Raw genomic sequence first — 14455 nt, 5'->3', positions numbered from 1 at the left:
CCCAGCTACTTGGGAGCCTGAGGCAGGAGAATCATTTGAACCCAGAAGGCGGAGGTTGCAGTGAGTTGAGATGGTGCCATTGCACTCCAGCCTGGGTGACAGACTGAGGCCCTGTCTCAAAACTCCCAGCTACTTGGGAGGCTGAGGCAGGAGAATCATTTGAACCCAGGAGGCGGAGGTTACAGTGGGCCAAGATCGTGCCGTTGTACTCCAGCCTGGCTGACAGAGCGAGACTCTGTCTCCAAAAAAAAAAAAAAAGGAATTAAATTTAAAAAGGTAAAAATTAGCTCAGGACCTCCAATTTATGATGTGCTCCATATCAATGTACGTATTTTTTTTTTTTTTAAGATGGGGTTTCACCATATTGATCAGGCTGGTCTCGAACTCCGGACCTCAGGTGATCCACCCACCTCAGCCTCCCAAAGTGCTGAGATTAGGCGTGAGCCACCGTGCCTGGCTATCGATGTACATATCTATGTGAGCACGCATACACAGGAAAATTCCAGAAAGAGAGTTTCAGAGGTCTCAGAGGTTAGACACCTAGGGTGACTGTGACAGCTGTCTACCCAGCACCTGTGTGACATTTAGTCATCCCACGCCCTCCACGCAGCTCTGTCCATCACCAATCGGATCCAGCACTCACAGCAACGCCACAATACGTGCTTGTCACTCTACTATGAAGGAGAAAGCGAAACTTATGAAAACCAAGGAACCTGCTCAGAAACTCAAAATCAAAACTAGCGGGCAGCCACGGACGGGGGCTCACGACTGTCATCCCAGCACTTCGGGAGGCCGAGGCGGGCAGATCACCTGAGGTTAGGAGTTCGAGACCAGCCTGGCTAACGTGGTGAAACCCCCGTCTCTACTAAAAATACGAAAATTAGCCGGGTGTGGTGGTGCATGCCTGTAATCTCAGCTACTCGGGAGGCTGAGGCAGGAGAATCGCTTGAACCTGGGAGGCAGAGGCTGCAGTGAGCTGAGATCGCACCAGTGCACTCCAGCCTGGGCAACAAGAGTGAAACTCTGTCTCAATCAATAAATACATAAATAATTTTTTTAAAAATATAAAAATTAGCCAGGCGTGGTGATGAACGCCTGTAGTCCCATCCACTTGGGAGGCTGAGGCAGGGGAATCGCTTGAACCTGGGGGGCGGAGGCTGCAGTGAGCTGAGATCGTGCCACTGCACTCCAGCCAGGGCGACAGAGTGAGTGAGACTCTGTCTTAAAAAAAAAAAAAAAACTAGCGGCGGCCGGGTACAGAGGCTCACACCTGCAATCTCAGCACTCTGAAAGGCTGAAGCAGGAGAATCACTTGAGCCCAGGAGTTTCAGACCAGCCTGGGCAGCATAGTGAGAGCCCCATCTCCACTAAAAAAAAAAAAAAAAAAAAAAAAATCAGCTAGGCGTGGTGCTATGCACCTATAGTTCTAGCTACTCAGGAGGCTGAGGTAAGAGGATCACTTGAGCCCAGAAGGTCGAGGCTGCAGTGAGCCATCATCACGCCCCTGCACTCCAGCCTGGGTGACAGAGCGACACATTTTCTGAAAAAAAAAAAAAAAAAAAAAAAAAAAAAAAAAAAAAACCAACAAAAGCGGGCAGATATAGACCCCAATTCTTCTCCTTTCATCTTCTGTACTGATGAGCAGTCCCCACCCGCCCCACACGGTTAACAGCGGTTAACTCGGGAATGAAATTTGAGGATAAAAGATTTCCCTATTTTCCCTCCCGTGGTACGAGACTTCTTTACAAATACATTCCCAACAGGGTGAAAATCAATTCTTGGGAAGGTGAAAACAAATTGTACTCTTTTTATGCATAAAGCCCAGAAAACAGAACATAAACAGATACACAGCATGTCTGTGGCACTGAAATTTCATGGGTATAGGCAGGGCACCGTGGCTCACGTCTATAATCCAAGCACTTTGGGAGGGAGGCTGAGGTGGGAAGATCACTTGAGGCCAGGAGTTCGAGACCAGCCTGGATGACACAGCAAGACCCAATCTCTAGAAAGAACAAAAATTTAAAAATTATCCAGGCACGGCGGTGTGCACCTGTAATCCCAGCTTTGGTGGCTGAGGCGGGAGGATTGCTTGAGCCTGGGAGCTGGAAGCTGGAGTGAGCTGAGATGGCGCTACTGTACTCCAGCTTGAATGACAGAGCAAGAAGACCCCGTCTCTAAGATAAAAACAAACAAAAACTCCATTATACAATAATGCTACTTGAGGCCGGGTGCACTGGCTCCCGCCTGTAATCCCAGCACTTTGGGAGGCTGAGGCAGACGGTCTCCTAAGGTCAGAAGTTCGAGACCAGCCTGGCCAACATGGTGAAATCCTGTCTCTACTGAAAATACAAAACTAGCCAGGCATGGGGGTGCACAGCTGTAATCCCAGCTACTCGCGAGGCTGAGGCAGGAGAATCGCTTGAATCTGGGAGGCGGAGGTTGCAGTCAGCCGAGACTGTGTCACTGCAGTCCAGCCTGTGCGACAGAGTGAGACTCCATCTCAGAAAAAAAATTAATAATAATAATAATAATAATAAAAATAAAACGCTACTTGGGCATCTTTGGTCAAAAGAATCAGACATCAGATGTCTCTAAATCTATTGCTACCGTTATTCTTTCTAAGGAGCAAGGAGGTAAAGAATGTCTAAAACGAAGATGATCCTGGAAAAAGAAAGGTAATGAAACGCTGGCTTCTGTCATCACTCTCTTAGGTGGAAGAAATGGAAACTGATCTAACTTCCAGCTTCTTCAAGCTGGAAAGAGGTCGAGTTTCTAGAAGCATCTCCAAAAATGGGAAGTGTACGTTTCTAGCACACAGTGCCACTGAGGGCCGACGATGAACAGGGAGAGAGGCTGGCAGGAGGGGACATGGTGTCCCGAGCTCAGCTGGAAAAAGCCAGTGTCACCCAGCTCTGCTATTTGCTTGTGGGAGGGGCCCCCGGGGTGGGGGAAGAAGGGGGTGTGTGCTGCTGGTTGCTCTGCTGGCTGCAGACACCACGTGGTGTTCAGTGAGTGGATCAGAGCTCCCGCCTGCCTGCTCTGCCGTCCTGGGCTGACCTCCGAAAACACAGCACTCTCCCTCGCTGACTCGGTGAATTCTGTCTGCTTGAACAACTCAAAGATCTGAGGGTTCCATTCCAGCAGAATAAATACTACCAGGGCTCATGCCCTCCTCCTCCCCGCTGAGGATGAATTAATCCAAATAAACCCGGCTGGTGGGGAAGAGCCTTTCCAGGACTTAGAAGGGAGAACACGCCGCCCGCCCAGGAGGGTTTCCAGGAGGTGGAGGTGTGACCGGCCCACAGCTCGGCCGGAGGGCCCCGGACAGCCCTGCCTTGCAGGCCTGTCACTGATGTCACAGAAGCTGGGGAGTCTGGGCATTTCGTGAAGCTGTCAGCTTATCGTGGCAGCCCAGCTTTGGTTTGTGACACTCAAAGTTCAGACACAGCCTAAAGGCAACATCAAAGCCAGTGCATGAAAAGCAGGGTTTAGGCTGGGCACGGCGGCTCATGCCCGTCATGCTGGCACCTTGGGAGGCCAAGGAGGGAGAAGCATTTGAGCTCAGGAGTTCAAGACCAGGCTGTGCAAGGTGGCGAGACCCTGTCTACTAAAAATGATTTTTAAAAAAAGGCCAGGTGCATTGGCTCACGCCTGTCATCCCAGCACTTCGGGAGGCAGAGGCGAGTGGATCAACTGAGCTCAGGAGATCGAGACCAGCCTGGCCAACATGGTGAAACTTCATCTCTACTAAAAACACAAAAATTAGCTGGGCGTCGGTGTGCACCTGTGATCCCAGCTACTCTGGAGGCTGAGGAAGGAGAATGGCTTGAACCCGGGAGGTGGAGGTTGCAGTGAGCTGAGATCAAGCCACTGCACTCCAGCCTGGGTGACAGAGTGAGACTCTGTCTCAAAAAAAAAAAAAAAAAAAAAAAAAAATTAAGAAAATTAGATTGTGGTAACGTTACACAACACCGTTTATTCTAAAAACCACTGAATCGTACCCTTAAAAAAGTGAATTCTGTGGCATGTAAAAATCTCAATAAAGCTGTCATATAAAATACATAAATATACATAAATATGATGCCAAAACACATACATAAATATAGTGATAAAAAGTTATTAAGGACCTCAAACAGCTTGTGTTACGTAGATTTTAGCCACAATCCTATTAAACATTAACATAAGGCCGTTAAATATATATATATATATATATATATATATATATATATATATACACACTTTTTTTTTTTTTTTAAGATGGGGTTTCACCATGATGGCCAGGCTGGTCTTGAACTCCTGACCTCAGGTGATCCACCCACCTGGGCCTCCCAAAGTGCTAGGATTACAGGCATGATCCACAGCGCCCGGCCCATTAAATATTTTTTAAACTGTATATTTTATGATAGGAATGTGATGGGTTTAAGTGAAAAGTATTTTTCTAATAAAACCATTGAGGGAGAACAGTGGCCTTGTTTTACATTTTTGCAAATTTCTTTCATGTCTGGCTTAATAGAAGACAGCTGGATTCTCAGACATAAGCCTCTGCGTTCAATCCATGGTGATACCAGACGTCACGCAACCTCTGAAAACTCCACCATCTGTGTGGGAGAGACTGAGAAGGCCCAGAGTATCTTGGCTTTTTTTTTTTTTTTTTGAGATGGAGTCTCACTCTGTCACCCAGGCTGGAGTGCAGTGGCTCGATCTCAGCTCACTGCAGCCTCCAACTCCTGGGTTCAAGTGATTCTCCTGCCTCAGCCTCCTGAGTAGCTGGGATTACAGGCACTGCCACCACCATGCCTGGCTAATTTTTTGTATTTTTAGTAGAGATGGCGTTTCATTATGTTGGCCAGGCTGGTCTTGAACTTCTGAGCTTGGGTGATCCGCCTGCCTCCGCCTCCCGAAGTGCTGGGATTGCAGGCGTGAGCCACCGTGCCTGGCTGCTGTCTTAGCATTCTTAGAGTAGCAGTTTTGAGATAGTGGTCTCCCCAGACAGGGTCTCAGGGACCAACCCTTCAGTGTCCCTGGACCACGCCTTGAGAATTCCGCTACACAGATATTCTCTCCACTTTACAGAAGAGAAAATGAGATCCCAGGTGGTAATAAACCTGGCTGAGTCCACAACGGTGAAGTATAATAGAAAAGAGACAGAAACCAGGCGACGTGGTAGGTGCCAGGGGTCCCAGTGACTTGGGAGGCGGAGGCGTGAAGACTGCTTGTGTCCAGGAGTTCCATGCCGCAGTGAGCTACAGTCACGCCACTGCACTCCAGCCTGGGTGACAAGGAGAGGCCCCTGCCACCTCCAAGAACAAATAACTCCATTTTTTTTTCTTGAGACGGAGTTTCGCTCTTGTTACCCAGGCTGGAGTGCAATGGCGCGATCTCGGCTCACCGCAACCTCCACCTCCTGGGTTCAGGCAATTCTCCTGCCTCAGCCTCCTGAGTAGCTGGGATTACAGGCACGTACCACCATGCCCAGCCAATTTTTTGTATTTTTAGTAAAGATGGGGTTTCACCATGTGGACCAGGATGGTCTCGATCTCTTGACCTCGTGATCCAACCTCCTTGGCCTCCCAAAGTGCTGGGATGATAGGCTTTAGCCACTGTGTCCGGCCTACAGATAACTCCTTAATTAAAGAACAGAACCAGAGAAGGTCTGCTTGACTCCAAAGCTGTGTTCTTTTCATCGGTTCTAGTTCCATCCAGAGGGCCCGGGGTACATCTGACTTCTGTCATCGTTTTTCTAGCTGCAAGATATAGAAACTGATCTAACTTCCAGCTTCTTCAAGCCGGAAAGAGGTTGAGTTTCTAGAAGCATCTCCGAAATTGGAAAGTGTAAGCTTCCAGCACACAGTGCCACCAAGGGCCGACGAGGAAGAGGGAGAGAGGCCAGCAGGAGGGGACGCGGGTGGCCCATGCTCAGCTGGAAAAAGCCAGTGTCACCCAGCTCTGCCATTTGAAGGTGGGAGGGAAGCCCGGGACAGGAGCAGAAGCAGATTGTGCTCCTCCTGTTGTCCCTAAAATCCGTGGGGCGCAAGTAGGTAAACCCCAGAGTAGGTAACTCCTCAATTCAGCTCATCTGCTCTCTGACGGCCCTCGAGTTACCAGGGAGTGTGTCTGCCTCACTATGTGAACTTGGCCCTGCCATGGCAGGGCTCTGGCTGACCGCAGATACACACGCATGCCTGCAATGTACCTGTCTGTCCCCCCTCCTCTACGATGAGCTCCTGGGGACAAGGACCGGACACTTATCTTTGGCTCCCTGTCCCCACTGCTTGGCAGCAGGAAAAGAGGCGCCTGCAGAAACGGCAACATGGCAATGTAGTCCCCCGACGGGAGACTTTTACTGAGGAAAAGAAAGGCAGTGAAGGCCGGGCATGGTGGCTCACGCCTATAATCCCAAGCATGCTGGGAGGCCGGGGCAGGAAGATCTCTTGAGCCCAGGAGTTCGAGACCAGCCGGAGCAACATAGCAAGATCCCGTTTCTACAAAAAATAAATAAATAAACAAAATTAGCCAAGCGTGGTGGTGTGAGCCTGTAGTCCCAGCTACTTGGGAGGCTGAGGTGAGAAGCTCCCTCGAGGAGGCTGAGGTTGCAGTGAGCTATGATTGCATCCCTGCACTGTAGCCTGGGCCACAGAGCAAGCTCCTGTCTCAGAAAGAAGAAAAGAAAATTGGGGTTGGGGGGGAAGGAGGGGAGGGGAGGGGAATCCCAGATCATCCTTATTGCTCTTTCAGAATCTGCAGGCAGCACTTTGGAGGCGCCCTAGGGAAGAAAGCCTGCTAGGTTCTGGAAAAGAAGCACGAGCCGGGCACGGTGGCTGACGCCTGTAATCCCAGCACTTTAGGAGGCCGAGGTGGGCGGATCACCTGAGGTCAGGAGTTCGAGACCAGCCTGGCCCACATGGCAAAACGCCCATCTCAACCAAAAATACAAACATTAGCTGCGCCTGCTGGTGGGCGCCTGTGATCCCAGCTACTCGGGTGGCTGAGGAGGGAGAATCGCTTGAACTCAAGAGGCAGAGGTTGCAGGGAGCCGAGATTTCACCACTGCCCTCCAGCCTGGGCCAAGGAGCAAGACTCCGCCTCAAACAACAGCAGCAGAGAAAGAAGCCTTCGGGACTGGGCTGCGGGTTGCGTCCCCTGCAGGCCCCGGCTGCCCTCTACCCACCCCTGCACGGTTTCAGACAGATGCAGCACGTCCTTCAGGGCGGCGGGGAGAAGCTGCCGGCAGATAGGAATGGGCGTTCAGGAGCAGCAGGGTCTGTAGCCGCTCCTGAGCCTGTGGGGAAACGCTCGCACGGACGGACGGACGGATGGACGAACAGATGGGCGGCAGGGATGGCAGGCCGGGCCCTGGAACACGAGCCACGATGCAATCGTCACAGCCTGCGCTACCTTCCCTGGTATTCTGGGAATCTAAATCAATCCCATACGCCGGACGGCAAGCCAGAAGCACATGCCAGTCCCGGGCTGGGCAGAGGGCCACGCGGCCCCCCCTCACCACCACCCCTCCCTTTGCCTTCAGTCAGAATCACCTTTTATAGGCAGGCTGATGGTTAGCAGCTGGAGGGTGTCAGAGGACCAGGCAGCAGAAGCGCTGGGTGCAGCGGGGGACCTGGTGCGGGCTGGGGTCAAAGCCCCAGGCTCTGGGGGCAGGTGCTCAGTTCAGGGAAATCGAGGCGATGGGGCGGGCCAGGGCTTTGCAGGGGTAGAAGGGGGCCGGGCTGGGCACCCTGGAAAGCACTTCCTTAAGTGGGAGCATGTGGGGCTCACGGGGCTGTGAAAGGGAGGAGGCGCGGCCCAGTCTGCTCTCTCTTTTTTCTTTCTGTCTTTTCTCTTTCTTGTCTTTCTCTTTCTTCCTCTGTCTCTTTCTCTTTCTTGCACAGCTCACCTCTTCCTTTTTCCTTTCCATGCTCGCCTTCCTTCTCTGCCCACTCTTTTCTCTTTCTCTTCCTTTCTTCCTTCTCTCTTTTCTTTCTTTCTTTTTTTTTTTTTTTTTTTTTTTTTTTTTTGGAGACGGAGTTTCGCTCTTGTTACCCAGGCTGCAGTGCAATGGCGCGATCTCGGCTCACCGCAACCTCCGCCTCCTGGGTTCAGGCAATTCTCCTGCCTCAGCCTCCTGAGTAGCTGGGATTACAGGCACGCGCCACCATGCCCAGCTAATTTTTTGTATTTTTAGTAGAGATGGGGTTTCACTATGTTGACCAGGATGGTCTCGATCTCTTGACCTCGTGATCCACCCGCCTCGGCCTCCCAAAGTGCTGGAATTACAGGCTTGAGCCACCGCGCCCGGCCTCTTTCTTTCTTTTTTAATAGGGACGGGGTTTCACCACATTCACCAGGCTGGTCTCGAACTCCTGGCCTCAGGTGATCCACCCGCCTCCGCCTCCCAAAGTGCTGGGATTACAGGCCTGAGCCCCCGCGCCCGGCCTTTTTCTTTCTCTTTCTCTTTTTTCCTTCCCTTCTTTCTCTGACCACTTTTTCTTTCTCTTTCTTCTGTTCTCTCTCCCTTTCTCTCTCTTTCTCTCTCTTTCCCTCCCTCCTTCCTTCTTTTGTTCCTCTCAGTCTCTCTCTCTCTCTCTCTCTCTCTCTCTCTCTCTCTCGATCTCTTTCTTTCTTTTTTTTTTTAGACAGTTTCACTCTCTCTGCCCAGGCTGGAGCACAATGGCACAATCTCAGCTCACTGAAACTTCCTCCTCCTAGGTTCAAGCGATTCTCCTGCCCCAGCCTCCCAAGTAGAAGGGATTACGGGTGCACGCCTGTATTTTTAGTAGAGATGGGGTTTCACGGTGTTGGCCAGGCTGGTCTTGAACTCCTGACCTCGTGATCCACCCACCTTGGCCTCCCAAAGTGCTGGGATTGCAAGTGTGAGCGACTGTGCTCAGCCTGGCCTTTTTTCTTTTTTTTCGGGGGGATGGAGTTTCACTCTTGCCACCTAGGCTGGAGTGCAGTGGCATGATCTCGGCTCACTGCAACCTCCACCTCCCAGATTCAAGCAATTCTCCTGCCTCAGCCTCTCAAGTAGCTGGGATTACAGGCGCCTGCCACCATGCCTGGCTTATCTAAAAATTTTAGGATATCATCATGTTGGCCAGGCTGGTCTTGAACTCCTGACCTCAGGTGATCCATCTGCCTCAGCCTCCCGAAGTGCTGGGGTTACAGGCATGAGCCACCGTGCCCGGCCTTCTTTCTTTCTTCCCCCTTTTTTTTTGGGGGGGGACAGGGTCCTGCTCTGTTGCCCAGGCTGGAGTGCAGTGGTGCAATCACAGCTCACTGCAGCCTCAACCTCCTGGGCTAAAGTGATCCTCCCACCTCAGCTTCTTGACTAGCTGGGACTACAGACATACATCACCACGAGCAGCTAATTTTAAATTTTTTTCATAGAGACAGGGTCTCACTATGTTGCCCAGGCTAGTCTCAAACTCCTGGGCTCAAGTGATCCTCCTGCCTCAGCCTCCCAAGGTGCTGGGATTACAGATGTGAGCCACAGTACCACACCCTTGTTTACTGTTCAAAAGTTGGCAACTCTGTGGTGTTAATTACATGTACACCACGTGCAAACATCAGCACCATCTATCTCGTTCCAGACATTTTTCATCACCGGGAATGGGAGCCTTCCCAGTTTAGTTTTGAAATGTCTTCCAAACAGACTGCACCACCCGAGCGCGTGGTTGGTCTTCCTTGCCTTGGCTGCCTTCCCACGTCCGGACATTTTATTTTTGAGACAGGGTCTAACTCTGTCGCACAGGCTGGGGTGTAGTGGGGCCATCTCAGCTCAATGCAGCCTCCAACTCCCACGCTCAAGCAATCCTCCCACCTCGGCCCCCTAAGGGGCTGGGACTGCAGGCACGCCCCACCACACCCAGCTCATTTTTTTTTTTTTTTTTTTTGTAGAGAAAGGCTCTCCCTATGTTGCCCAGGCTGGTCTCGAACTCCTGTGCTCAAACTATAAAGTTGTCAACTTTTTAATATGCTTGGAGTCTGATGACAGAATCTGTTCATCTCAGGATTTCAGTTGCTTTTTTGGGCCCGATACGTCTAAGAGAGGGGAAACCACACCTGGATTTGGTCCTTCCAACCACTGCCCCGTATCTCTGGGAAAAGCATTCACACAAACCACCCTTCGCTCTTGAACCTGGGGTGGTGAGAAAATCACTCTAGGGCAGAAAGCTTTCTCTTTTCCATCCCTCCCTCCCTCCCCTCCCCTTCATTCCCCCTCCTTCCTTCCTTCTTTCCTTCCTTTCATTCATTCTTTTTTTTTGAGACAGAGTTTCGCTGTTGCTCAGGCTGGAGTACAGTGTGTGATCTTGGTTCACTGCAACCTCAGGCGATTCTGCCACCTTCGACTCCCAAGCAGCTGAGACTGTAGGCATGAGCCACCATGCCGGGCTAATTTTTGTATTTTTATTAGAGATGGGGTTTTACCATGTTGACCAGGCTGGTCTCGAACTCCTGACCTTGTGATCTGCCTGCCTCGGCCTCCCAAAGTGCTAGGATTATAAGCATGAGCCACTGCACCCAGCATTTTTTTTTTTTTTTTTTTGAAGAAGGATCTTGCTCCGTTGCCCAAGCTGGAGTGCAGTGGTGCAATCATAGCCCGCTCCAGCCTCCATGTCCTGGCTCAAGCAATCCTCCTGTTTCAGCCTCCAGAGTAGCTGGGATGACAGGCATATGCCACCACATCTGGCTACTTTATTTTTATTTTTGGTAGTGATGGGGCCTTGCTGTGTTGCCCAGGCTGGTCTCAAACTCCTGTCATCAAGTGATCCTCCTGCCTTGGCCTCGTTAAGTGCTGGAATACAGGCGTATTACGCTGCACCTGGCTAAGAAAACTTTTCAGTGTGTCAACACAGGCACTCCTCCCTTAAAGGCTCAGTTCCTGCATCTGTCAAATAAATCTAGGTGAGTTCACAAACTCTGAAATCCTTTCCAGCTTGAACACACAAAAAAACTGGGAAATCTCTGAATAGTGAATAAAACGAGCCGAGATGATCCTTGTAGCTGTAGGGCTGCCCCAATGCCTGCCTTCTCCAGATGGTCTGTCGCCTAAATTTAGCCACCACCCCACAAGGGGAGCCCCACGGATTTTTGGTAGGTCTCCAGCCCAGGCAGTGAACACACAGCCCTGCTTTGCATTTCTGAACCCTCAGGGGTGGCTGGATTCCTTGGGCTGCTCTGCTTGGAATTTTCATCGGCAGTTCCACCCGATGGCGGCCCCACCGACGCCAGAAGCTCCGGGGTTTCCCCTTCGTTCTGGCATTAGCTCCCTCTCTGCCGCCGATGGACCAGAAAAAACACAGCTTTAGAACCGGGAGACTTGCTGCTGGACCCCGGCTCTGCCGTGCGCCGCGGGACACCAGGCAAATCATTTAACCCCCCTCTTTTTTTTTTTTTTGAGATGGAGTCTTACTCTGTCTCCAGGCTGGAGTGCGGCGGCTCAATCTCGGCTCACTGCCATCTCTGTCTCCCGGATTCAAGCGATTCCCCTGCCTCAGCCTCCTGAGTTGCTGGGACTACAGGCACCCATCACCACGCCCAGCTAACTTTTTTTTTTTTTTGTATTTTAGTAGAGATGGGGTTTCACCATGGCCAGGATGTTCTCGATCTCCTGACCTCATGATCTGCCCTCCTCAGCCTCCCAAAGTGCTGGGATTACAGGCATGAGCCACCGCACCCAGCCTAACCTGCGTCTTTAAAAATAAGAAAAGGGTCGGGCACGGTGGCTCACGCCTGTAATCCCAGCACTTTGGGAGGCTGAGGTGGGCAGATCACCTGAGATTGGGAGTTCGAGACCAGCCTGACTAATGTGGAGAAACCCCATCTCTACTAAAAATACAAGATCAGACGAATAAAATAAAATTAAGAAGAGAGTAGGCAGTCGGATGTGGTGGCTCAGGCCTGTGATTCCAGCACTTTGAGAGGCTGAGGAGGGCAGATCACTTGCACCCAGGAGTTCAAGACCAGCTTGGGCAACATGGCAAGACTTTGTCTCTACAGATTAAAAAAAACAAATTGGCCAGATGTGGTGGCTCATGTCTGTAATCCCAGCACTTTGGGAGGCCAAGGCAGATGGATCAAGAGGTCAGGAATTCAAGACCATCCTGGCCAACATGGTGAAATCCCGTCTCTACTAAGGATACAAAAGATTAGCCGGGCGTGGTGGTGGGCACCTGTGATCCCAGCTACTTGGGAGGCTGAGGCAGGAGAATGGGTTGAATCTGGGAGGCGGAGATTGCAGTGGGCCGAGATTGTTCCACTGCACTCCAGCCTGGGGGACAGGGAGAGACTCTGTCTCAAAAAAAAAAAAAAAAAAAAAAAAAAAAAATAGCCAGGCATGGTGGCACGTGCCTATGTTCCCAGATACTCAGGAGGCTGAGGCAGGAGGATCACTTGATCCCAGCAATTAGAGGCTACAGTGATCTGTGATTGTGCCACTGCACTCCAGCCTGGGTGGCAGAGCCACATCATATCCCAAAATAATAATAAATTATGAAGAAGAAAAAGGTGGGCAGCCTGGCACAGTGGCTCATGCCTGTAATCCCACCACTTTGGGAGGCCGAGGTGGGAGGACTGCTTGAGCCCAAGAGGTTGAGACCAACGTGGACAACACAGCGAGCCCTCCACCCCACCACCCCTGCCGTCTCTGCAGAAATAAAAAATATGGCCGGGCCTAGTGGTGGGTATCTGTCATCCCAGCTACTTGGGAAGCTGAGGTGGGAGGATTGCATGAACCCAGGAGATCAAGACTGTGGTGAGCTGTGATGGCACCACTGCACTCCAGCCTGGGTGACAGAGCAAGACCTTGTCTCTTAAAAGCAAGAAAGATTAGCTGGGCGCAGTGGCTCACACCTGTAATCCCAGTGCTTTGGGATGCGGAGGCGGGCGGATCACCTGAGGTCGGGAGTTCAAGTCCAGCCTGACCAACACGGTAAAACTCTGTCTCTACGAAAAATACAAAAATTAGCCCGGTGTGGTGGCATGTGCCTGTAATCCCAGCTACTTGGGAGGGTAAGGCAGGAGAATTGCTTGAACCCAGGAGGCGGAGGTTGCAGTGAGCCGAGATCGCGCCACTGCACTCAAGCCTGGGCAACAGAGTGAGAATCTTTCTCAAAAAAGAAAGAAAGAAAGAAAGAAATACATATTAGGACGGAGCAAGCTAAACTACATTGTTATATATTTAACAACATATAAAACCCACTTGGGGCCAGTCTGTGAGTTCCTCCCACGCAAGGCTCAGCCTGGCACTGGGACCCCCCTCCACACCCCGGCCCCCGCCAAAGTGGTCTGTGGTGTCAGCTTGGACCAGCGGCGCTCACCCCCTTCATGGCACACAGAGGCTTTCTAGGGAGCAGTTCCCCCCACGACAGCAATACTCTCAGGTGACAGTGACAGGGGGTGGCAAAACTGGTTTCCTCCTGGCAGACAGCCAGACACACGCACGCAGGCAAACCACGCCATTCAGAAAGTTCACCTGCAACCTGAGACGCAGCTCTTAGAGAGAGATCAGAAGATCAGATGGTATTTTGAGTTGCGGGGGGGGAAGGTTAAGCAAAGTGACAGGGAAGGTGGAGGGGGAGGAAAAAAAAACTCATAAAGGTTAGCCCTGCCACCTATGACACAGAAATGTGCCAAGTCGGTTTCAACACCTAAAAGTCAGAGCCACTCGCAGTGGCGAAGAGTGGGCGGAGGAGCGGAGCGGGGCGTCTCAGGAGCAGAAAAGCCGAAACGCAAGAGTAAGATCTGATGCCGCAGACATTCCGCCCACGTGGGCTCTGCCCCTGGGAAAAATGAAACCCCCAGAGCCCGGGCATGGCGAGGCCTGTGGGCTGGAGGGATGGACTTTTCACACTGTCGGGACGACAGAGGTCGTCTGTACAGGTGGGTGACCCCACAGGCATGCAGATGGCCTTGGTGCAGCTCCCCAGCACCCCCAAATGACGCAGGTCAGTAATCCAGAGACGGGGCAGGCTCACGTGTCCCCAGATGCAGGCACACCTGTGCCGCCTGTCACCTGCAGAGTCACGAGACCAGGAACCTGAGGAGCTCCGCTGGCAGCCACCGGACACCCCAGGGCAAGGTGCCGGCTGCCTCCCGGGCAGCCTCCCCTCTGCAGCAGAGGACGGGGATGGGAAAGCCTCATGGCCTTCCTTCCCCGCGTGGGGCAGACACGGAGGACACACTCCCCCGGGGCCTGCACTGAGGCTGCCAGGGCGCCTCCCAGGTTCCTCATTCTGGTTTTTGGGGAACCCTGTCTGCTGGCAACGAGGCCCCCATCACACCCCTGCACGCCTGTGACCACAGTCGGAATCAGTGTGCCTTCTCCAACCACGTCACGTGCTTTTCTTTTCTTTCTTTTTTTTTTTTTTTTTTTTTTTTTGAGACGAAGTTTTGCTCTTGTGGCCCAGGCTGGAGTGCAATGGCGGGATCTCGGCTCACTGCAACCTCCGCTTCCCGG

At 51.8% G+C, this 14455-nt stretch overlaps 1 protein-coding gene across 1 annotated transcript in view; it reads right to left on the bottom strand.

Annotated features, from left to right (window-relative positions):
- Positions 1-14455, bottom strand: part of GNG7 (G protein subunit gamma 7) — a 183687-nt gene that overhangs the window by 89727 nt on the left and 79505 nt on the right. The gene's annotated exons all lie outside the window — the stretch shown is intronic.

Source organism: Saimiri boliviensis, chromosome 14, assembly GCF_048565385.1.
Source record: "Saimiri boliviensis isolate mSaiBol1 chromosome 14, mSaiBol1.pri, whole genome shotgun sequence".
Lineage (NCBI taxonomy): Eukaryota > Metazoa > Chordata > Mammalia > Primates > Cebidae > Saimiri > Saimiri boliviensis.
Note: the sequence above shows the minus strand (reverse complement) of the source record. Positions and strands in the feature narration are given on the sequence as shown.